This window comes from Nycticebus coucang, chromosome 6 (genome assembly GCF_027406575.1).
Source record: "Nycticebus coucang isolate mNycCou1 chromosome 6, mNycCou1.pri, whole genome shotgun sequence".
Classification (NCBI taxonomy): domain Eukaryota; kingdom Metazoa; phylum Chordata; class Mammalia; order Primates; family Lorisidae; genus Nycticebus; species Nycticebus coucang.
The window spans coordinates 43,122,488-43,147,144 of record NC_069785.1 but is presented as its reverse complement, the minus strand read 5'-3'; the positions used below and the strand labels follow the sequence as shown (position 1 = coordinate 43,147,144).

At 44.0% G+C, this 24,657-nt stretch overlaps 1 protein-coding gene across 3 annotated transcripts in view; it reads left to right on the top strand.

Moving 5' to 3' along the window:
- The first annotated feature begins 3,606 nt into the window (after positions 1-3,606).
- The window catches only part of INO80 (INO80 complex ATPase subunit), a 180,402-nt gene continuing 159,351 nt past the window's right edge, over positions 3,607-24,657 (top strand). Inside the window, exon 1 of one of the 3 annotated variants that reach the window (XM_053595850.1) lies at positions 3,607-4,235. The gene's annotated coding sequence lies outside the window, so the exon portion shown is untranslated. The remainder of the gene's footprint in view (positions 4,236-24,657) is intronic. The other 2 variants (XM_053595851.1, XM_053595849.1) reach the window with 2 other exon arrangements.

The window sequence follows — 24,657 nt, the reverse complement described above, 5'->3', positions numbered from 1 at the left end:
ATCTCAGCTCTTAGAGTGCTTAAATGCTCAATATGAACGTTAATTCTCTTGGCAAGCATCTTGCACTTAACTTGTTTACAATAATGCCAACAGCATGCTGGGTGACACTGTAGACTCTTCCAGTTTTGCCATGGTAACATTTGTGTGGCATGCCTTTTTGAATAGTACCCATTCCCTTGATGTCTACAATATCACCTTTCTTGTAGATTTGCATATATGTGGCCAAAGGAACAACTCTGTGTTTTCTAAAAGGCCTAGAGAACATGTATTGGTGCCTCTCCTCTTTCCCTTTGTGTTTGTCATTTGGTGAATTACTGGAAGATGGCATCTCTGGCCGAAAGGAAGTTTTTTCTTAAGTATTCTTTTTAAGAGACAAGAGTCTTACTTTATTGCTCTCAGTACGGTGCTGTGGGGTCACAGCTCACAGCAACCTCCAACTCCTAGGCTTAGGTGAGTCTCTTGCCTCAGCCTCCCAAGTAGGTGGGACTACAGGCACCCACCACAATGCCTGGCTATTTTTTGTTGTTGTTGTTGCAGTTTGGCCTCGGCTGGGTTTGAACCCACCACCCTCCGTATATAGGGCCAGCGCCCTACCCACTGAGCCACAGGTACCGCCCTTCACTGGAGAATATTGTTCAGACTCTTTTAACAGAGAGAATTAGGAAATATATGTATATTAATTCACACATACACACAGATCTACGGTTCTATATGTACTGTATATGTTCAAAAAAACATTTTGTTTATACTGCTACATCTATTTTCAATCCAACACCACAGTCATCATTTTAGTTTTCTTCTCTTTTTTTTTTTCAGAGACAGAGTAAAATATTACTTTGTCGCCCTTGGTAGAGTGCCTCGGCATCACAGCTCATGGCAAACTCCAGCTCTTGGGCTTAGGGATTCTCTTCCTCAGCCTCCAGAGCAGCTGGGACTACAGGCAACTGCCACAACGCCCGGCTATTTTTTTTGTTGCAGTTTGGCTGGGGCTGGGTTTGAACCCACCACCCTCAGTATATGGGGCTGGTGCCCTACTCACTGAGCCATAGGCGCAACCCATTGATTTTAGTTTTCTATTTTTTTCTCTAACAAAGAGAATCCAACACATTATCTACACTATATTTACTTATTCTTTTCAATTCTAGTATATATATAGCTTCAAATTGCTAACCCATATCCCTGTAAAAATCTTAACATGGATCATGGCATTTACACAATGGTCACTTGGTTTTATCCTTAAGTATCCAGTCAAAATACTGGTTTTTTGTTACTTAGGTGAGTTCTTTTCTTCCTCACCCCCTGTAGAGTTTACTCATATAGAGTTTTACTCTAATATAGCTAAATTTGTTTATTAGTTTTTACATTCAGTTTTGGGTCTCCCCTTACTCTTACACATTTTGGTTTTGGTTTATTACTTTACGATCTGAATAAGTTGACATATAAAGTTTTTTCAAATTGATGGTTAAATAATATTCTGTATGCTTTCTTTACTTTTCAACGTATTTTAAACAATACCTTAGCCCAGTGACATCAGTGCCAGAAGTCTGACATGGATTCTATTCTATTCTGTTCTATTGATTTATAATATAATAATTTTACGTTTCTTAAATTTTTGTACTATAGCAGAGAAAAATGTATGCTGTTTTAAGCCACTAAGTTGTGGCTGTTAACAAAACAATAGCAAACTAATAAGAGAAAACCTACATTATTATTTTTTTTTTTTGAGTCTCATTTTGTCACCCCCGGTAGAGTGCCGTAGCATCACAACTCACAGTAACCTCCAACTCTTTGGCTTAAGTGATTCTCTTGCCTCAGCCTCCTGAGTAGCTGGGACCACAGGCGCCTGCCACAACACATGGCTTTTTTTGTCCTTGCAGTTGTCATTGCTGCTTTAGCTGACCGGGGCCAGGTTCAAACCTGCCACCTTTGGTATATGGGGCTGATGTCCTACCCACTGAGCCACAGGTGCCACCTCAGAAAACCTAAATTTGAACTTTAAAGGGCTCTACAACTTGGCCTTGCTAACCTACTGATTATTCTCTTCTTATTCCTTTCCTTTTGGTTTATGCTGCAGACAGACAGAACAGCTGGTTGTTACTCAAATGTTTCTCTAATTGGGTTTTGCTGTTTATTTTGGGGGTACCTGAGCGGTATATGAAATATTACTATGGTTTAAGAATCAGCCCTATACAAAAAGATTTACCATTCCCTCCTCAATCCTGCTAGAAAATTCCTATTCCTTTCCTCCCTCCCACACTCCCAAGAAATTAAATCATGTTAATTTCTGTTTAATTTTTCTTGAATTTCTTTAACACAAATGAGCAGATGTTTGTGTTTTCTTATATTCCTCTTTTTCTTTCGGAGTAGAACAATTGTCCCGCGTATTTGAGGGGAATGGTTCCAGGACCCCAGAGGATACCAAAATCTAAGGATGCTCAAGGACCTTATATACATGTAGTATTTGCAAGTAAACTACATACCCTTCCATGTACCTCAAATAATCTGTAATTACTAATAATACCTAATTCAATATAAATTCTATGTAAATATTGTTATATTGTTTTTTTGAGACAGAACCTCAAGCTGTCACCCTGGGTAGAGTGCTGTGGCATCACAGTTCGCAGCAACCTCCAGCTCCTGGGCTCAAGGGATTATCCTGGCTCCGCCTCCCAACTAGCTGGGACTACAGGCGCCCACCACAACGCCCTACTGTCATTGTTGGTTGCAGCTGTCATTGTTGTTTGGCCGGCCTGGGCTGAATTTGAACCCGCCAGCTCAGGTGTATGTGGCTGGTGCCTTAGCCGCTTGAGCCACAGGCGACGAGCCTGTTACACTGTATTTTAAAATTTTTATTATTTTTCATTTGAGTATTTTTGATTCGATGTTCGTTGAATCCAGGGATGCAGAGCTCACGGAGCCCAGCGATAGGAAGGGCCACACTTTTTGATCTTATAGTACTAGAGACTACCTGATGACTTTAAACCAGTGGTTTTCTACTTAAACGCTAAGGGCTAGGTCGAAATGTATTAAAGCAGGTGACGTGAGGGAACTGAAATGGCATACTTAACTTTTAGGAAGTTCTAATCCTCATTTATAGCTAGGTTCTACACTAGGTTTATTTCTCACCTCAGATCCTGGTAGTCGGGTTGAATTAACAAATGTGGGTAGCAGGGGATTGAAACTTTAAAGTTAGCACAGATAAAATCAATTGTTCCCCTTTCAGAGGCTCACAGTGAGGACGTGACAACAGATCTGCGTGTTTCCAAATCCTTGAATCCTAAAACCTTCACGTGTACACCTCATCTAACTATGCCGTCTTAGCTAACCTATCGCTTTCTAGGTCCCAGAGTCTAAACGGGAGCCCCAAACTACCACACGGAAGTGACACTAAACACCAAGCACTTCCCCGGTAATCCGCAGCCCCACCTAGAGAGCCCCAAAACTGAGGATAAAATAACAGTTTCGAGCCGGTCTTTCCTCTCAAGCGATCTTATCAGGGTTGGGTAGCACCTTTCTACCTCCAGCCAGTGGCGACCAAGGTTCCCAGGAACCCTAGCGGTTTCGATTGACGTTACTTCCGGGAAAAGTAACCTTCCTTCGGCAGTTGCAAGCCAGAATTCTCGCGACATTTATCACCGCGAGATCTGCTGGCTCACTCTAGCAGTGACATCCACCTCCTCCTCCCTACCGCCTTTCGGCAATCTTAGCCAGTCCCAGCCTCGACCAATCTGCACTCAGATGGCATGGATCAGAGTCTCCCCCCGAACCCCGGTCCGCCCGGGGTGTCAGGCAACACCGGTGGGATGCGAGTTGCACGAGGCCGACGGCAGCGGCACTACGGGCAGCCACAGGCCGGCAACGAGCAGTGAGTGTGGGCGGGGCGGGGGTAAGCCAGCCGAGTAGCTGCTCGATTGTTCTGGCCTGGCTATGGCGCCTCTCCTCCCCCCCGCCATGGCTCCCCGTGTCCCTGCTCCGCTCCTCTCAGTGAGTGAAAGTGGCCGCCGCCGCCGCCGGCCCAGCGCCCGCAGCCGCCTCAGCGCCGCCGCCATCTTGGGGTCCCAGGAGCCGCCGAGGGAGCGAGCTAGGAGCGTCCACATCCAACGCAGTCACCGTCCCACGGCCTCAGAGAGCGAACCGCGGCTCCACAGTCGGCGGGGCGACCCCCCCCTCCGGACCCCGCCCGCACCCCGCCCCCCCTCCGCCGCCGTCGCGGCGGCGGGGCCCGGCGGCCCGAGGTGAGGCAACTAGACGTGGGCGGGCGAACGGAGGGGGGGGTCATGTAGGCCCTGTTGCGCCCCTCTGTACGGGCGACGACTGGGCCGCGTCTTAAAGGGGCCGTCGCCCCCGGCCCTCAGATTTGTTGGGGTTAGTATGGAGGATGGGTGTGGACACTCCCTGCCTGGTTGAGACCTTAGGGATCTGGGCGGTCTCCTTCCCCTTTTATACCTTTGGAGATCCGGGGTCACGGCGGTGACCTTAGCTATCTGGGAAAGCCCGTGGGGCGCCCACACGTGGGGTGTGTGTTAGACCAGGTGCACGTGGGACCCTGTGGGGCGGTGTCGGTCTAACACGTGTGTGGGTTTGGGGATGGGGAGGGGCAGGGCGGGGGCTGGTTGGGCTAGAGTGGGAACCTGGTGAGGGTTATACCTGTCATTTTAAACGAGATTTAAAGGCTTTTGAGTGCCAATTTGTGGGGACCAAGTTGGGATACGGTTGAATGGTGCACTCTGCTTATTAATGTTGGGTGGGGGGAGACTAACACGTGCAAAGACTTAAAGAATGTGTAGGTGACACCTCTTGTGGTTTTTTAGGCTTTTCTGGGACGTCCAGGCAAGTGTCATCCTATTTTGACATTCCTTCTTGAGCTTGCTGATTAAAAGTACTACTTCCGTAATCACTGAGGATGGAAGCCCCCTACAGTTTAGGAGTGATAGAGCCTAAGGAGGCACTTAACTATTCTAGTTAACAGCCAACTGTGCCTGGAATTGTTTGATTCACGTACTGTCTTTTAGTTTCCTGTTCTTGTTAGGAATGGGGGAGGGAATTTAGAGGTTGACCTTGTTAACATCACAGGTTAGTTTTCCAGTCAGTGACTTTCATGATTTCCTTTCCCACCAAAATTTTAATGGTGGGTTTTCAGTGGCACCTTTTTTAAAAAAGATACATTTCAGTAAGAGCTTTATTAAGATATGATTCACATACCAAAAAATTTAACCTCTTAAAGTGTGTAATTCAGTGATTTTTTTTTAGTGTATTTGTTGAATTGTACAGTTACTAATTCACTATTTAATTCGTCACCCCGAAAAGAAATTCTAGAAGTCACTTAGTAGTCATTCCTCATTCCATCTCTCCCCAGTTCCTGGCAACCACTAACCTATTTTCTATTTTGGTAAATTTGACTATTCTAAACATTTCCGTTTATATACACAGAATCATACAACGTGTGTCCTATGTCTGGCTTCTTTCAGTATGTTTTCAAGGGTCATCTGTATTGCAGCATGTATTAGGACTTTATTCCTTTTTACTGTCAAATAATATTCCATTCTGGTTGTATTTTATGCTTGAAATCTCTAAGCTCCTCTATCTAGAAAACCAAAATTTAGGCTCAGCACCTGTAGCTCAGCAGCTAGGGCACCAGCTACATGCACCAGAGCTGGGAATTTGAATCTAGCCCGGGCTTGCCAAACAACAGTGACAACTACAACCAAAAAGCAGCCGGGAATTGTAGCTGGCTCCTGTAGTCCCAGCTACTTGGGAGGCTGAGGCAAGAGAATTGTTTAAGCCCAAGAGTTGGAGGTTGCTGTGAGCTGTGACGGCATTCTACTGAGGGCGACATAGTGAGACTCTCTCAAAAAACAAAATTTAGAATTATTATTATATATGGTAAAACTTGCAAATCTTCTAGATTTTAAAATGAATTTTATTTTTTTGTCTCACTATGTTGCCCTAGGTGTATAGTGCTATGGCGTCATAGCTCACAGCAACCTCAAACTCCTGGGCTTAAGCAAGTCTCTTGCCTCAGCCTTCCAAGTAGCTGGGACCACAGGCGCCTGCCACAACGCCCAACTGTTTTTTTGTTGCAATTGTCATTATTGATTTTAACTGGGCTGGGCTGGGCTGGGTTCGAACCCACCAGCCTAGGTGTATGTGGCTGGTGCCCTATCTACTGAGCTACAGGTGCCACCCATGAATTTTGTTTTTAAGGCATTAATTTCCATTGTCTTAGTTTAACTTAGTTCTTCTGTATGTTTTGTTTCAGAAGAGTGCAAGTCAATTTTTTTTTTTTTTTGAGACAGTCTTACTCTATAATTCAGGCTAGAATGCCATGGTGTCAGACCTAGCTCCTGGGTTCAAGCAATCCTCCAGCCTTAGCTTCCTGAGTAGCTGGGACTATAGGCACCCACCACAATGCTCTGCTATTTTTTTTTCTATTTTAAGTAGAGATGGGGGTCTTACTCTTGCTTAGGCTAGTCTTCATGAACTCAAGCGATCCTGCCATCTTCATCTATCAGTCTTAGGATTTCAGGTGTGAGCCACAGCACCTGACCAAATTTTTTTTTTTTTTTTTTTTTTTTTTGAGACAGTCTCACTTTGTCACCTTTGGTAGAGTGCCGTGGCGTCACACCTCACAGCAACCTTCAGCTCTTGGGCTTAGGCGATTCTCTTGCCTCAACCTCCTGAGTAGCTGGGACTATAGGCGCCCTCCACAACTCCTGGCTATTTTTTTTGTTGCAGTTTGCAGTTTGACCAGGGCTGGGTTAGATTCCGCCACTCAGTGTATGGGGTTGGCGCCCTAGTCACTAAGCCACAGGTGCTGCCCTTTTTTTTTTTTTTTTAATGGGCTCTTGCTCTGTTGCTTGGGCTGGAGTGCAGTGGGATCATCACAGCTCATTACAACCTCAAATACCTAGGCTCAAGTGATCTTCTTGCCTCAGCCTCCCAAGTAGCTGGGACTAAAGGTACCTACAACAGTGCCTACAACTACACCAGGCTAGTTTTTCTAATTGTAGGGACAGGGGTCTCCTTTTGCTCAGGGTGGTTCTCCTAAGCTCAGCGATCCACCCGCCTCAGCCTCCCAGAGTGCTATGATTATAGGTGTGAGCCACCTTGCTGGGCTGAAAACCAAGATTATTATTGTTATTATTTTTAGAGACAGAGTCTCACTTTATCGCCTTTGGTAGAGTGCTGTGGAGTCACAGCTCATAGCAACCTCCATCTCCTGGGCTTAGGCGATTCTCTTGCCTCAGCCTCTCAAGTAGCTGGGACTACAGGCGCCCACCAGAACACCCGGTTATTTTTTGTTACAGTTTGGCTGGGGCTGGGTTTGAACCTGCCACCCTCAGTATATGGAGCTGGTACCCTACCCACTGAGCCACAGGTGCTGCCCGAAAACCAAGATTATTAATAAGATTCTTTATGTGCTTTAAGTGAGAAATGCAGTTACAGAAGCGTTAGATTCACTTGTTAGTCATGAAATGGTAGATTTACTTTAGTTTGACAAGTTGGTCACAAAGTGCATAAGGGAAGTTGCCTTATGTGTTTGGCCAGAAGTAGATCAGGAATAGTAAAATCATTCTAAAATGAGAGACAAAAAAAGCATTGTGACTAAATCCTATCCACTTTTTTTTACTGACCAGAGCAAAATTGTGTGACATTCCTTTTGGGGGGGCGGGGGCGGGCGCTAGAGTGCAGCCGCAAGATCTTAGTTCACTATAGACTCAAACTGCTGGGCTCAAGCATTTTTCCTGCCTCAATCTCTTGAATATCTGGTGCTACAGGCATGTGACATCATGCCCAGCTAATTTTTTTCTATTTTTTAAACTCAGGCTAGTCTCAAACTCCTGGCCTTAAGCAGTCTTCCCACCTCACACTCTCAGAGTGCTAGAATTACAGGCTTGAGTTACCTTGCCAGGCCAACATGGCCTTTATATAAACCTTTACCACCAAGGATTGGTATCTCCTGTGATGTCTCTAGAGCAAGGTTCTTATTTTTTTATGTGCCTTGGACCCTCAGGCAGTCTAGCGAAGGCTATAAACACCTTAGAATATGAGTTTTATTTATTTTTTATTTTGAGACAAGAGTCTTACTTTATTTCCTTGGGTAGAGTGCTGTGACATCATAGCTCATAGCAACTTCAAATTCTCTGGGTTTCAGCAGTCTTCTTGCTTCAGCCCACCCAGTAGCTGAGACCACAGGCATGTACCACAACCCCCAGCTAGTTATTATATTTTTAGTAGGGTCTGGAATCTCACTCTTGCTCAGGCATCGAACTCCTGAACTCAAGTAGTCTACCTTCCGACAGTGCTAGGATTACAACTGTGGCCACCACACCAGGCCAGAATATGACTTTTTTTTTTGAGTCAGAGTTTTGTCACCGTTGGTAGAGTGCAGTGGCATCATAGCTCACAGCAATCTCAAACTCTTGGGCTCAAGTGACCCTCTTGCCTTAGCCTTCCAAGTAACTGGGACTACAGGCACCTGTCACAAAGCCTGGCTTTTTTTTTTTTTTTTAGAGACGTAGTATTGCTCTTGCTCAGGCTGGTCTTGAATTCCTGAGCTCAGGCAATCCATCCTCCTTAGCCTCCCAGAGTGCTAGGATTAGAGGCGTGAGCCACCATGGCCGAATAGATAGAATATGACTTTTAAATGTATAAAATATAGTTCTTATATTTAAAAACAATTTGTGATATAAGAAATTTGCTTATTATTGAATTAAGTAACTAGTGATTGTCTTGTTAATACTGCTGTGTTTGCTGCCTACATTCATAATTGAAGGAAATGCTAATTTCAGTTATAAGTTAGTGTAAATTTTTTTTTTTTTAATCTAAGTTCATAGACCTTAGTTAAAGAACACCTGCCCTAAGCTAAGGGGTCCTGACCACATAGCTGAGTTATTACATATGGGGCAAACCAGTGAGCTCTGTACAAGAAGAAGGATTATTGATTTCTCAATTCTTGTTCACGAGAACATGAACATGATGACTTCTTAAAGGAAAAGACTTTAATAGTATAAGGAGAAACCTGGTAGTATAGGAAATAGACTTTGGTTTTGGACTTAAAAAGACTTGGGTGTGAGTTCTACCTACTGGGGATCATAATTTCTGCTTCTGTGATTAAATGATATGTTAACAAAAACACTCAACATACTGGGCATGGTGGCTCACGCACATAATCCTAGCACTCTGGCTGAGGCAGGTGGATTGCCTGAGCTCATAGGTTCGAGACCAGTCTGAGCCAGAGCAAGACCTCAGCTCTAAAAATAGCCAACCTTGGCCCCTGTAGCTCAGAAATTAGGGCACCGGCCATATACACTGGGGCTGGTAGGTTCAAACCCAGCCCGGCCTGCCAAACAATAGTGACAAGTACAACAAAAAAATATCCGGGCCTTGTGGCAGGCACCTGTAGTCATAGCTACTTGGGAGGCTGAGGCAAGAGAATCACTTGAACCCAAGAGTTTGAGGTTGCTATGAGCTATGATGCCATGGCACTACTGAGGGGGAGAAAGTGAGACACTGTCTCAAAAACAAAACAAAACAAACCCCAAAACTCTCAACACATCAGTGAATGTTAGTGTATTTTCTTCTTTGAAGAAATAAATATAGCAAAGACTGGCATACATTTAGTTTCAGTTTGGAAGAAGAGAAATAATTTATGTAATTGGAAGGAACAACATATATGTAGATGGATTTTTCTCAGGGTAGTCAACTACAGAATATACCTTTGGGGAATGCTATTGACAGTATTTTTGTTTCTTGTAAAAGAATAAGTGAGGTGCCTATGGATTTGCATGCAACAGTTAACTCTTCTGGTAAGAAGTTTTTAGCTACCTGATATATTTAAAGTGTGAGTAAATCTTTCATATCTGTGCACGAATGGAAAAATGGCTAGTGAACATCAGTGTGGTAAAATGAATGGTAGGCCATATGATCATTTTATGCCTGAAAATGTTGCCTAAATATATTGTTAAAAGGGCCAATTATTAGTTATTCTCAGCCAGGCGAGGTGGCTCACGCCTGTAATCCTAGCACTCTGAGAGGCTGAGGCGGGTGGATTACCTCAGCTCATGGGTTCAATACCAGCCTGAGCAAGAGAGAGACCTCGTCTCTAAAAAATAGCCAGGTGTTGTGACCACCGCCTGTAGTCCCAGCTACTCGGGAGACTGAGGCAAGAGAATCTCTTGAGCCCAAGAATTTGAGGTTGCTGTGAGCTGTGATGCCATGGCACTCTATTGAGAATGACAAAGTGAGACTCTGTCTCAAAAAAAAAAATAAATAAATAAAAGTGCACTTCATTATCTTGGTAAGAAACCTCTATATATCCACTGTTACATTATTGAATGGAGATTCCAATTACTTACCTCAATAAGAAAGAAAAAAATTGGGCAATAGTGAAGTTTCCAGAAAGCGGCAGTAAAAATGATAAAGGCACTAGTCAGGCTTTCATATGAAGATAAAAAGAGCTGAGTGTAGTGGCTCTTGCCTGTGGTCCCAGTTATTTGGGAAGCTGAAGCACGAAAATGGCTTGAGCCTAGGAGTTGGAGATTACAGTGAAGTATGATAAGGTGGACTGTGATTAGGTGGCTACTGCACTCCAGCCTGGGTGACAGAGTTGAGACCATGTCTCTTAAAGAAATTTGACCCTGGCTCGGCGCCTGTGGCTCAAGCAGCTAAGGTACCAGCCACATACAGCTGAGCTGGCAGGTTCAAATCCATCCTGGGCCCACCAAACAACAATGATGGCTGCAACCAAAAAAATAGCCGGGTGTTGTGGTGGGCGCCTGTAGTCCCAGCTACTTGGGAGGTGGAGGCAGGAGAATCGCTTGAGCCCAGGAGTTGCTGTGAGCTGTGATGCCACAGCACTCTACCCAGGGTGACAGCTTGAAGCTCTATCTCAAAAAAAAAAAAATTGACCCCAGAATGAGATAGATTGTGAATTGTACTGAGTTGGGAAAGAAGCGTGAATAATAATCCCAGAAAATTAGAACTAGCTTGAAAGATGAATATTGTTTGACAGAGCCTGAATAATGAAGGCTTCATTTTCAAAGCTTCTTAGTGCAGACGGTGGTTCAGGCTCAATAACAGACGAGACAGAATTCAACAGTTATAAAACCAGAGACTTGAGCTTTTGAGATCCAACCCTCTTTCAGTGGCTAGTATACCTTTTTTTTAAAAAAACAGAATTTTACTGTTGCCCAGGGTAAGATTGCTCACAGCAATCTCAAATTCCAGGATTTAGGTGATCCTTCTGCTTCAGGCTCCCAAATATTAGGGACTATAGGTTACATTATTGAATGGAGATTCCACAACACCTGCCACAATGCCTGACTAATTTTTTATTTATTAATAATTTATAAATTTTATTTATGAAAATAAAATTATAAGTGGGAACCACCACCGTTCCTGGCCTGGTAAACTATTTATTGATACTTGTACCTAGTGGTTTGTGAAACTCCTTATTTCTTTCATTTATGTACTTAGTAAATAAAGTTTATTGAACACCTAGTGCATGCTTTTTTTCTTTTCTTTTTGTTTAAGAGACAGAGTCTCACTTTGTTGCCCTTGGTAGATTGCTGTGGTGTCACAGCTCACAGCAACCTCCAGCTCTTGGGCTTAGGTGATTCTCTTGCCTCCGTCTCCAGAGTAGCTGGGACTATACGTGCCTGCCATAATGCCCGGCTATGGTTTTTGTTTTTTTTTTGTAGAGACAGAGTCTCACTTTGTCACCCTTGGTAGAGTGCTATAGCATCACAGCTCATGGCAACCTTCAACTCCTGGGCTTAGGCAATTCTCTTGCCTCAGCCTCCGGAGTAACTGGGACTACAGGCACCCACCACAACACCCAGCTATTTTTTTGTTGCAGTTTCGCTAGGGCTGGGTTTGAGCCTGCCACCCTCGGTATATGGGGCCGGTGCCCTTTCCCCTGAGCCACAGGCACCACCCCTGGCTATATTTTTGTTGCAGTTTGGCTGGGGTCAGGTTCGAACCCACCACCCTCAGTATGTGGGGCTGGCGCCCTACTCACTAAACCACAGGTGCTGCCCTGCTTGCTTTTTTTTTTTTTTTTAATATTAGGTCTCCCTCTATTGGCCAGGCTTTGTGCAGTGATGTGATTACAGCTCCCTGCAACCTTCTGGATTTAAGTGATCCTCCTGCTTCAGCCTCCCAGGTAACTAGGATTTTCACTTAGTCAGGGATGCCCCACCATGTTTGACTTAATTTTTTGTAGAGTTGAGGTCACATACTAGTCCTGGATTCTAGTAATCCTCCTGCCTTAGCCTTCCAAAGTTCTAGGGTACAGATGTGAGCCACTATTGCCTTGGTCAAAGAATGCCTTTTGGTCCTTCCATAAACTGATAAACTATTTTTTTGAACATCTGCCATTCAAGAGTCTGTAGGGCATACATGAATCAATCTAGTTATCTTGTGTAGAGAGTTCACATTGGCACTACAAAGGTAAACACAAAATTAGCCGTACTCTTAAGTGCCATAGAAAAGTATTAACCTAAACGGTTCTCTCTTTCTCCTTTTTATTTTTTTTTGAGACAGTCTCACTTTGTCTCTCCCTGTAGAGTGTTGTAGCGTCATAGCTCACAACAACCTCTAACTCTCAGGCTCAAGCAGTTCTCTTGTCTAAGCCTTCTGAGTAGCTGGGAGTATAGGTGCCTGCCACAACACCCGGCTGTTTTTAGAGATGGAGTCTCACTGTAACTCAGTCTGGTCTCGAACTTGTGAGCGCTGACGATCCGCCCACCTCAGCCTCTCAAAGTGCTAGGATTACAGGCATGAGCCACCTTGCCTGGCCTCTAAATGTTTCTCTTGAGGTGCAGATAGCAATTATTTGTACTTGGTTTTTTGTTTGTTTCTGAGATAGTCTTACTCTGTCCCTCTGGGTGGAGTGCATCATAGCTTACAGCAACCTCATTCTGAGTGAAGTGCTTAGCACCATTACTGACAAATAGTGTTTAGTAAATACTATATAATTATCTAATTTACCCCCCTATTTTATTTTATTATTTTATTTTGGACAGTCTTACTCTGTCAGCTTGGTAGCATGCTGTGGTATCATAGCTCATAGCTTCTTCAAACTCTTGAGCTCAAGTAATCCTCTTGCCTCAGCCTCTGAGGGTAGCTGAGATTATAGACACCTGCCACAATGGCTAGCTATTTTTAGAGATAGGCTCTCACTGTTGCTCAGGTTGGTCTTGAACTCCTGAGCTCAAGCAGTCTACCCTCCTCAGCCTTCCAGAGTGTTAGGATTGTATGTGTGAAGGTTGGTCACATGGTTTACACCTGTAATCCTACCTCTCTGGGAGGCTGAAGTGGGTGGATTGTCTGGATTCAGGAGTTTGAGACCAGCCTGAGCTAGAGTGAGACCTTGTCTCTAAAAATAGCCGGGCATTATGGAGGGTGCCTGTAGTTCTAGCTACCTGGGAGGCTGAGGCAAGAGAGATTCCTTAAACCCAGGAGTATGAGGTTGCTGTGAACTGTAATGCCATGGCACTCTACAAAGGGCAATAAAGTGAGACTCCATCTCTAAATACATAAATACATACATACATAAATAGATAGGATTACAGGCATGAGCTACCACACCCAACTAAACTCACACCTCTTGATGTTATTTCCATCAATGGTTGTAGCACCATTTAATTTAGTTAAAATTACTGGTTGGTGAAAGTGTTCTATTTGATACTATAATGTTGGATACATTGGTTAAAACCCAGAACCTATATAGAATGTTACAGTATAAAAAGTAACTCAAAAATTGTCTGTCCTACAGAGTGCAGTGGTGTCATCATACCTCACTGTGACCTGAAACTCCTGGGCTCAGGCAATCCTTTTGTCTCAGCCTCCCAAATAGCTGGAACTATGGGTGCAGATGACCATGCTTAGCTAATTTTTGTTTTCTAGTTTTTGTAGACATATGGTTTTGGTGTATAGCTCATGGTGGTCTTGAACTCCTGGTCCTCACACCTTCACTTTCTGAAGTGCTAGAATTATAGGCTACCTGACCTGGTCAAGAGTAAACTTTTAATGGGTGCGTATTTAAAAAATCATTTAAGAGGCCAAAGGATTTTAGTAACAAATGCAGACTGTGAAGGGAAAATATAGCTATCACAAATGTGTGAAACAATCTTACCCTAAGGGTGGACGGGAGGAAGATGTTGACTTAAGTAATCTTGGAAATGACAGGAATCTATGAGACAGAAGAACTGCACATTAGCACTTTACACTGATAAAGTTGTATCCTTTAGGGCAATGGTTCTCAACCTTTCTAGTACCACAGCCTTTTAATATAGTTCCTGTGAGTCAAGATCCACAGGTTGAGAACCGCAGCTTTAGGGGTATAGGTTAACAATTCTGATACTGATATACATTTATACTGCAATTGAACTATTAAGTAAGTGGATGGTAGGAGATAGATAGATAGAACGTGTTACATGTAGTCTTCTCACTGTTGGAATGAGAATTTACAGATAAGCAAGGGCAGGAGGCTGGAATGATTCATGTAATACATTGGAGTTCGAGATAACAGTAAGAACCCATGTTTACACGTAGAGATATTTGTGGAGATATATATATATATATGTTCTTGGCTTAATATACACGTACATTTCCATATTCTGTAAGCTTATAAAATTAAAAGCAACAAGGAGCACACCTAGTGTCTAGATCCTAATTTCTTTTTTTTTTTTTTAATTTTTTTATTAAATCATAACTGTATATAATGATATGATTAGATCCTAATTTCTAAACTAATACTATTCTCCAATAAAAGGAGCTAGGGCTCCTTGGAGAAGTGGCTGATACTAGGATTGGCAAGAAAGGTAAGCATTATATGTGATGTAGCACCCTGTATTAATGGTGCTGCATCAAAGGAGCATGGGAACCCACTGAAGGAGCTCCCAAGTGGCCAAAGCTAGAACAATTTTGAGTCGTGAAATAAAGTAGTATTGGATTATAATCTTTAGTATAAAACAAACATATGAGTCTATATTGACTGAATAAAGTACTGCTTGAAATACTCCAGTGGCCTGGTTTTATGATATGGGAGCCTCTGGTCACTGGAGGTAGTTCAGACGATGTTGGGCTAGTCTTGTGGGGCTTTGGAGTCTCGGATTTTTTTTTTTTTTTTTTTAGAGACAGAGTCACTCTTGGTAGAGTCCCGTGGCATAACAGCTCGCAGCAACCTCCAGCTCTTGGGCTTAGGTGATTCTCTTGCCTCAGCCTCCCAAGTAGCTGAGACTACAGGCACCCGCCACAACACCTGGCAATTTTTTGTTGCAGTTTGGCCGGGGCCAGGTTCGAACCTGCCACCCTTGGTATATGGGATGGCGCCCTACTCACTGAGCCTTAGGCAGTGCTTGGGTCTTTTTTTTTGTTGTTGTTGTTGTTTGTTTTGTTTTGTTTTGCCCAGGCTAGAGTACCATGGCATCAGCCTAGCTCAAAGTAACTTCAAACTCTTGGGTTAAAAAGATCCTGCCTCAGCCTCCCTCTTGGGGAGCCGGGACTAATGCCCTGCCACAATGCCCAGCTAATCTTTCTATTTTTAGTAGAGACAGTCTCACTCTTACTCAGGCTGGTCTTGAATTCCTGAGGTCAAGCAATCCTCCCATCTCCGTCTCCCAGAGTGCTAGGATGACAGGTATGAGCTACCATGTCCTGCTTAAAGTCAGGCTTATTGGATTCCAATCTTGGCCCACTCTGGCTGTGTACCTTGGGCAAGTTGTTGAAGCTCAGTTTCTTTATCTTTGAAAGGGTGGTTATAATAGTATGTATCTCACATAGGGTTTAAATGAGCTTATACATATATAAAATGTACATGTATGTAAAGTGTTTAGCAGATAGCTCTCAATTTAACGTGTTACATGTAGCCTCCTTATTATGGTAGTATTTGATAAAATCAAAGACTTGGTACCCCTTGGAATTTTTTTTTGAGACAGAGTCTCACTTTGTTGCCTTTAGTGGAGTGCTGTGGTGTCATAGCTCACAGCAACCTCAAATTCTTGGGCTCAAGCGATTCTCTTGCCTCCTCCTCCCAAGAGCTAGGGCTACAGGTGCATACCACAATGCCAGACTATTTTTAGAGATGAGGTCTTGCTCTGGCTCAGGCTGATCTCCTACCTGTGAGCTCAGGCAATCTGCCCGCCTCGGCCTCCCAAGTGCTGGGATTACAGGCATGAACTCTTCAAAAACTTCTTAACCATAATTTTTTTGCAGAATTACTGAAAGATACACACATGCATATCTTTTTATTCAATCCAGACATCCCTGTAGTAACTTTTCTGACACATTTTCCTTAAAACCCACACAGTCAGAAGGATCCAGAAGCCCCAGTTTCATGGTCTGTGTTCCTGCTAAAAATCAAGTGAGATTTATTTATTTATTTTTGAGACAGAGTCTCACTGTCACCCTCGGTAGAGTGCCGTGATGTTGTGATGTTATAGCTTACAGCAACCTCAAACTCTTGGCCTTAATCGATTCTTTTGCCTCAGCCTCCCAGGTAGCTGGGACTACAAGTGCCCGCCACAGTGCCTGGCTATTTTTTTTTTTTTTTTATCTTTTGCAGTTTTTTGGCTGGGGCCGGGTTTGAACTTGCCATCTCTGGTATATGGGGCCAGCACCTACTCCTTGAGCTACAGGTGCCGCCCATGGCTTTTTTTTTTTTGGCCGGGGCTGGGTTTGAACCTGCCACCTCCCTGTGTATGGGACCGGCACCCTACTCCTTTGAGCCACAGGCACTGCCCAACCATGGCTATTTTTTATTTTAGTTGTCATTGTTTAGCTGGCCCAGGCCTCGTTTGAACCCACCAGCCTTGGTGTATGTGGCTGGGACTATAACCACTGTGCTATGGGCGCAGAGCCTATTTATTTATTTTTGAGACAGAGTCTCACTTACTTATAATTGGTAGAGTGCCCTTGTGTTATAGCTCACAGCAATATCAAATTCTTGGGTTCGAGGTTCTCTTGCCTTACCCTCCCCAGTAGCTGGGACTGTAGGTGCCCACCATAGTGCCCAGCTAGTTTTTTTTTTTTTTTTTTTTTTTTGAGACAGAACCTCACTTTGTCAACCTTGATAGAGTACCATGATGTTGTAGCTCACAGCAACCTCAAATTCTTGGGCTCAAGTAATTCTCTTGCTCAGACTCCTGAGTAGCTGGGACTGTAGCTGCCTGCCACAGCACCCAGTATTTTTTTCTATTTTTAGTAGAGGTGGGGTCTCGTTCTTACTTAAGCTGGTATCAAACTCCTGAGCTGAGGTGATCCACCTACCTTGGCCTCCCAGAGTGCTAGGATTACAGGCATGAGCTACCATGCCCAGCCTTGTTACAATTTTTAGCTTGTTTATTGGGATATAATTTACAGTTCCAAAATCACCTATCAAATGTGTATATGGCTTTAGTATATTTATTCACTGGTTTTACTGTATTCATGGAGTTGCAACTCTCAACCACCGTTTAAGTTTATTTTATTTATTTTTTTTTTGTAGAGACAGAGTCTCACTTTATAGCCCTCGGTAGAGTGCCATGGCCTCACACAGCTCACAGCAACCTCCAACTCCTGGGCTTAAGGCGATTCTCTTGCCTCAGCCTCCCGAGCAGCTGGGACTACAGGCGCCCGCCACAACGCCCGGCTATTTTTTGGTTGCAGTTTGGCCGGGGCCGGGTTTGAACCCGCCACCCTCGGCATATGGGGCTGGCGCCTTACCGACTGAGGCATAGGCGCCGCCCAGTTTATTTATTTTTTTTATTATTATTTTTTAATTGTTGCAGTTTGGCCGGTGTTGGGTTTGAACTCACCACCCTCAGTATATGGGGCCAGCACCCTACTCACTGAGCCACAGGAACCACCTACCGTTTAAGTTTAGAACTTTTTTTGTTGTTTTTTATTTAGTAGGTGAACTTTTTTTTTTCTTTTTGAGACATAGTCTCAAGTGTCTTCCTGGGTGAAGAGTGCCATTGTGTCTTCGCTCATAGCAACCTCCAACTCAGGCTTAGTGATTCTCTTGCCTCAGTTTTTCTATTTGTAGTAGAGATGAGGTCTTGTTTTTTTGCCCAGGCTGGTCTTGAACTTGTGAGTTCAGGCAATCCACCTGCCTTGGCCTCCTAGAGTGCTAGGATTATAGGCGTGAGCCACCACACTGGACCTGAGCTATTAAATACTCCTCCATGAATTTTGACTGCTATTGTCAACAGCAATGAGTGCAGTCCTTCTGTGGAAAGAAAAACCAACCATATTTAATATATAGTATTCCTCCCCCCAACCCCCCTCATCCTTCTCTTCCTTCATTGTGGTTTTGATTTGCGATTTCTTTTTTTTTTTTTTTTTTGTCGTTGTTGCATGTAGTAAGGGTGAGAATATTGTTTTGGAGAATAATTGCAGTTACATATACATATCACAGTAATATAACCTGTTTATACTTGTGATATAAAATGCATTTCTTACAATATGCTGTATTTTTTTTTTTTTTGAGAAAGAGTCTCACTCTTGTCATTGCTATTTACCTGGCCTGGGTCAGGTTCGAACCTGCCACCCTCGGTGTATGTGGCTGGTGCTGTAACCACTGTGCTACGGGCGCCGCCCAATATGCTGTATTTTTAAAAGTTTGAAAACACTGCATGATAGGCACCTTTACATATATCTCCCTTGAGAGGAAGTATTGATATCTTCATTTACACATGAACAAAGGGCTTTTGCCTGTAGCTTATTGGGTAGGGCACTAGCCACGTATACCGAGGCTGGCAGGTTCAAACCTGGCCAGGGCCAGCTAAAAACAACAATGAGAACTGCAACAAAAAAGTAGCCGGGCATTGTGGTGGGCGCCTGTAGTCTCAGCTACTAGGCAGGCTGAGGCAAGAGAATTGTTTAAGCCCAAGAGTTGGAGGTTGCTGTGAGCTGTGATGCCATAGCACTCTACCCAAGGCGACAGCTTGAGACTCTGTCTCAAAAAAAAAAAAAAAAAAAGTACAGATGAACAAAGAAGATATGTGGCCAAGGATACACAAGCGAGGTCTAGAAATAAGGCCTTAAAAATCTACTATAGGCTGGACACGTAATCCCATGGCTCATGCCTGTAATCGCAGGACTCAGGGAGACTGAGACAGGTGGATTGCCTGAGTTCAGGAGTTTGAGACCAGCCTGAGCAAGATTGAGATCCTGTGTCTAAAAAAGAAAATAGCCGAGCATTGCGGGGGTGGGGTGGGGGGTGCGCCTGTAGTCCTAGCTACTCAGGAGGCTGAGGCAAGAGGAGCACTTGAGCCCAGGAGTTTGAGGTTGCCGTGAGCTAGGAGGCCATGGCACTCTACCTGGGGAAGAAAGTGAGACTCTGTCACAAAAAAAAAAAAAAGGACTGAGCTCGGAGGCTCAGGCCTGTAATCCCAGTACTTGGGAGGCCAAGGTGAGTGGATTGCCTGAGTTCACAGTTTTGAGACCAGCTTGAGCCAGAGTGAGACCTCATCTCTAAAAATAGCCGGGCATTGTGGTGGTCGCCTGTAGTCTGAGCTACTTGGGAGGCTGAGGCAAGAGAATCTCTTATGCCCAGGAGTTTGAGTTTGCTGTGAATTGGAACACCACAGCACTGTACCAAAGGTGACAAACTGAGACTCTGTCTGAAACAAAACAAAACAAAAAAACTACTACAAGTTCATAAGTTTAAGAATCACCTGGGAGCACCTTTTAGATGATGATTCCCAGTCTCTCTGCAGAGATTCTGGTGGGGTGAAGGAGGTAGTTGAGAATATGTATTTTTAATATGCACCTTCTGGTGATCTGTATGCTGGCAATCTTGCCTGTCACACTGTGCTTATTGCTTTGGAGCAGTGGTCCCTCAAGAGGTGTAGGCCTGACCCACGGTGGGGCTGGAAGAAAGCATTTGAACATCAATATGTTCATGTAGTTTTAAATGTGTATGTGTTTCATAATCTATGTACTGTATAATTGTACATGTGTATAATTTACAAACACCTGTGTGAGTAAACAATGTGTGTCTGGTTTTGTATACACCTGGCCTTATACAAATGCACATTTGGGCACACAGTATAAACACAATTAAGAGCATATGATGGGGGTGTTAGCATTCTTCACTGGGAAGCAAAGCAATGAGAAAAGGAAGATTGCTGGTTTGAGCCATAGGCATCACGGTGTGAATCTTGTTTTCAGAGAGATGATTGGTTTTTGTTCAGGTTGTTTATTTGAAGAGGTCGTGGACAGTTCTAGACCTTCTGTTGTATGATCCTTTATTTAGCCAAACAGGATCAAGATGGCTGTTCCATCATTTGTCAAGAGGAGGTCCAAATTGCAATCCTTCATCCTGAGAAAGTGGATCCAGCAACTTGACTCCAGGGTTCCATTGTCAAATTTCTTTGAACTCAGTACATGAAGGAGGAAGTGAGCACCACAAGCCTTTGGAAGCCAGTGTTTGGAAGAAGTTGAGAGGGTCAAGAAACTTTGCAGATATGTTTCACAACTTGTATTTCCTCTAGTCCCAGCTACTCAGGAGACTCAGGCAGCAGGAGCACTTGAGCCCAGGAGTTTGAGGTTGCAGCAAGCTATAATGATGCTACTGCACTCTAGGCAGGACAACAGAGCAAGACCCATTCAGAAGGACATGGCTGGGCGGTGCCTGTGGTTCAAAGGAGTAGGGTGCCGGCCCCATATACCAGAGGTGGCAGGTTTATACCCAGCCCCAGCCAAAAACTGTAAAAAAAGACAGAAGGACATGGCTGAGAAGGTGAAAAATGTCAGACAAAGGCCACCAGGGTTTAAAATGACTAGTGATTTACAATTTCTTTTTATTTATTTATTTATTTATTTGCAGTTTTTGGCTGGGGCTGGGTTTGAACCCACCACCTCTGGCATATGGGGCCAGCGCCGTACTCCGTTGAGCCACAGGCGTTTCTCCAATTTCTTTCTTTTTTTATTTGAGACAGAGTCTCATTATGTTGCCCTCGGTAGAGTGCTATGGCATCACAGCTCACAGCAACCTCAAACTCTTGGGCTTAAGCGATTCTCTTGCCTCAGCCTCCCTAGCAGCTGGGACCACAGGCTGCCTGCCACAGTTCCCGACCACCTTTTTGTTGCAGTTGTCATTGTTTGGCAGGCCCTGGCTGGATTCAAACTGGCCAGCTCTAGTGTATGTGGCTGGCGCTCTAGCCGCTGGAACTACAGGCTCCGAGCCAGTGATTTGCAATTTCTTTTTTTTTTGTAGAGACAGAGTCTCACTTTATTGCCGGTAGAGTGCCGTGGCGTCACACAGCTCACAGCAACCTCCAGCTCTTGGGCTTACGTGATTCTCTTGCCTCAGCCTCCCAAGCAGCTGGAACTACAGGCGCCCGCCACAACGCCCGGCTATTTTTTTTTTTTTGTAGAGACAGAGTTTCACTTTATTGCCCTCCGGTAGAGTGCCGTGGCGTCACACAGCTCACAGCAACCTCCAACTCCTGGGCTTAGGCGATTCTCCTGCCTCAGCCTCCCAAGTAGCTGGGACCACAGGCGCCCGCCACAACGCCCGGCTATTTTTTTGTTGCAGTTTGGCCGGGGCCGGGTTTGAACCCGCCACCCTCGGCATATGGGGCCGGCGCCCTACTCACTGAGCCACAGGCGCCGCCCAACGCCCGGCTATTTTTTTGTTGCAGTTTGGCCGGGGCTGGGTTTGAACCCACCACCCTTGGTATATGGGGCCGGCATCCTACTCACTGAGCCACAGGCGCCGCCCGATTTGCAATTTCTTTTTTTTTTTTTTTTGTAGAGACAGAGTCTCACTGTACCGCCCTCGGGTAGAGTGCCGTGGCGTCACATGGCTCACAGCAACCTCTAACTCCTGGGCTTCCGCGATTCTCTTGCCTCAGCCTCCCTAGTAGCTGGGACTACAGGCACCCGCCACAACGCCCGGCTATTTTGTTTTGTTGTTGCAGTTTGACCGGGGCTGGGTTTGAACCCGCCACCCTCGGCATGTGGGGCCGGCGCCCTACTCGCTGAGCCACAGGCGCCGCCCGATTTGCAATTTCTTGATGGCTATAAATATTAAAGCATGATTAGCCATTGGTATATCTTTTTTTTTTTTGAAGACAGAATCTAACTCAGTTGCTCTGGGGTTGAGTGCCAGGGCGTCATTGCTCAAAGTAACCTCAAACTCTTGGGCTCAAGTGATTTTCTTGCCTCAGCCTCCCAAGTAGCTGGGACTACAGGTGCCTACCACAGCAGGGTCACACTCTTGCTCAGGCTGATCTTGAACTCCTGAGCTCAAGCAATCTGCCCACCTGGGCTTGCCAGAGTGCTAGGATTACAGGCATGAGCCACCGCATCTGGCCAATTGGTATATCTTTTTTGAGACAGTCTCACTCTATCACCCAGACTATAGTGCCATGGGGTTAGCCTAGCTCTCAGCAATCTCAAACTCCTGGGTTCAAGTGATCTTCTTGCCTTAGCCTCCCAAGTAGCTAGGACTACAGGTGTGAGCAACTGGGCCTGACCTCTCATTTTTTTAAAATTAAAAAAATAAAAAATAAACCAGACTCAAAAACTGTTAGAGTAGGCTGCAATTTGAACAGTATTGCTTAGCTCATTTCCATCCAATGATAGGGTGACTTTCTCTCCAAGTAGATGCAGTTATTAGACTCTCTGTTTGAAGGTAGATATAAATCCTATCAGGTAAGAATTGGTGATTTGGGTGCTGGGCATTGTGGTGGGTGCCCATAGGCCCATAGTCCCAGCTACTCAGGAAGCTCAGGCAGGAAGATAGTTTGAACCCTTGCTGTGAGCTAGGCTAATGCCATTGTACTTTAACCTGGGGTGACAGAGAGGAACTCTGTCTAAAAAAGAGAAAGAAAATTGGTGATTTGGGATCCTTGTCTCACCATACACAAAAATCATCTCAAAATGGGTGAAAAACTTAAATGTGAGGTTTGAAACCATAAAACTGCCAGAAGAAAACAGGGGAAACATTAAGGACATTGTTCTAGGCAGAGATTTTATTGGTAAGATGGGCAAAAAACCAAAAAATAGACAAATGTTACACAACTAAAAATAGACTATGTTAAACAAGTCCTGTGCACAGCAAATGAGAAATAGTCAACAGGGTGAATAAACAACCTTTTGAATGGGAGAAAATGTTTGTAAACCATTCTCCTCATATGGGATGGATAGGAACTCAAATAATTCAACAGCAAACCCCCCCAAATCTAATTAAAAATGTACAAATGCTTTGAATAGACATTTCTCAAAAGAATACAAATGACCAAAAAGTATGTGAAAGTATGTTCAGCGTCATTAATCATCAGGGAAATGAAAATTAAAACCACAGTTTGTATCATTTTACCCCAATTAGAATGACTATCATCAAAAAATCAAAAAGTAACAAATGCAGGCAGGCTTATTGAGCATTTTTGTACTTTGTTGGTAGGAATCTAAAAGTACCTCAACACATGAATGGATAAAGAAAATAGTGTATGTACACAATGGAATACTATTCAGACATAAAAAATAAATCCTGTCATTTACAGCAACACTGTTAGGTTGGAGGACATTATGTTAAATGAAATAAGTCAGGTTCAGAAAGGTGCCGGTATACTGCTTGTGCTCATTCATATTTTTGAGCTAAACATTGAGCTTAGAGAGTGGAATTGTGGTTATTAGATTTGGGTCTGGGAGGAAAGGAAGGTAGGGAAAGATTGGTTAAATTATTAAATGGAAGGAGGAATACTTCAATAACTTCCGTCAGTTCTGTAACACTGCAGATAAATATAGTTAAGAGTGATTAGTTTATATTTTCAGAAAGTCAGAAGAGAAGAGTTTGAATGTTCACAACATAAATGACAAATGCTTGGGGTGATGGATAGGCTAATGATCCGAATCTGATTATTACACATACTCATGTATTGAAATATCATACTCTGTTTCATAAATATGTACAATTATATGTCAGCTAAAAAGGCAAAAAGAATTGGTGGTTGGTTGTAGGTACACTTCAAGTTCTCATTTGTCCAATATTTAATAGCTTCTCTGGGATACAGTGTTTTTTTTTTTTTAATTTTATTTCATTTTATTTTTTTAAAATGGGGCATTGGCTATGTTGCCCAGGTTCTTTTTTTTTTGTGATTTTTGGCCAGGGCTGGGTTTGAACCCGCTACCTCCGGCATATGGGACTGGTGCCCTACTCCTTGAGCCACAGGCGCCGCCCTTACCCAGGTTCTTAAACTTCTTAGCTCAGGGAATCCTCCTAGCACAGCCTTCTGAGTATGAAAGACAGTTTTTATGGAAGATTTCCAGAAGGATAGTTAATTCTTGCTTTCTCTTGTTCTTGTTCGCAAGGGTTGTTGTGAATGACTGGACACATTCTGCTACTTGACTTTTGTATCTTTAGTTTGATTTATGTAACTTATTTCCAAATCATGTATCCATGGGGCCAGGCGAAGTGGCACACACCTCTAATCTTTGCACTTTGGGAGTCTGAGGTAGGTGAATTGCTTGAGCTCAGGAGCTGGAGACCAGCCAGAGCAAGAGTGAGATCCTGTCTCTAAAAATAGCCCGGCGTGTGTTGGGTATCTGTAGTCCCAGCTACTGGGGAGACTGAGGCAGGAGGATCACTTGAGCCCAAGAGTTTGAGGTTGCTGTGAGCTGTGATGCTATAGCACTCTACCAAGGGTAACAAAGTGAAAC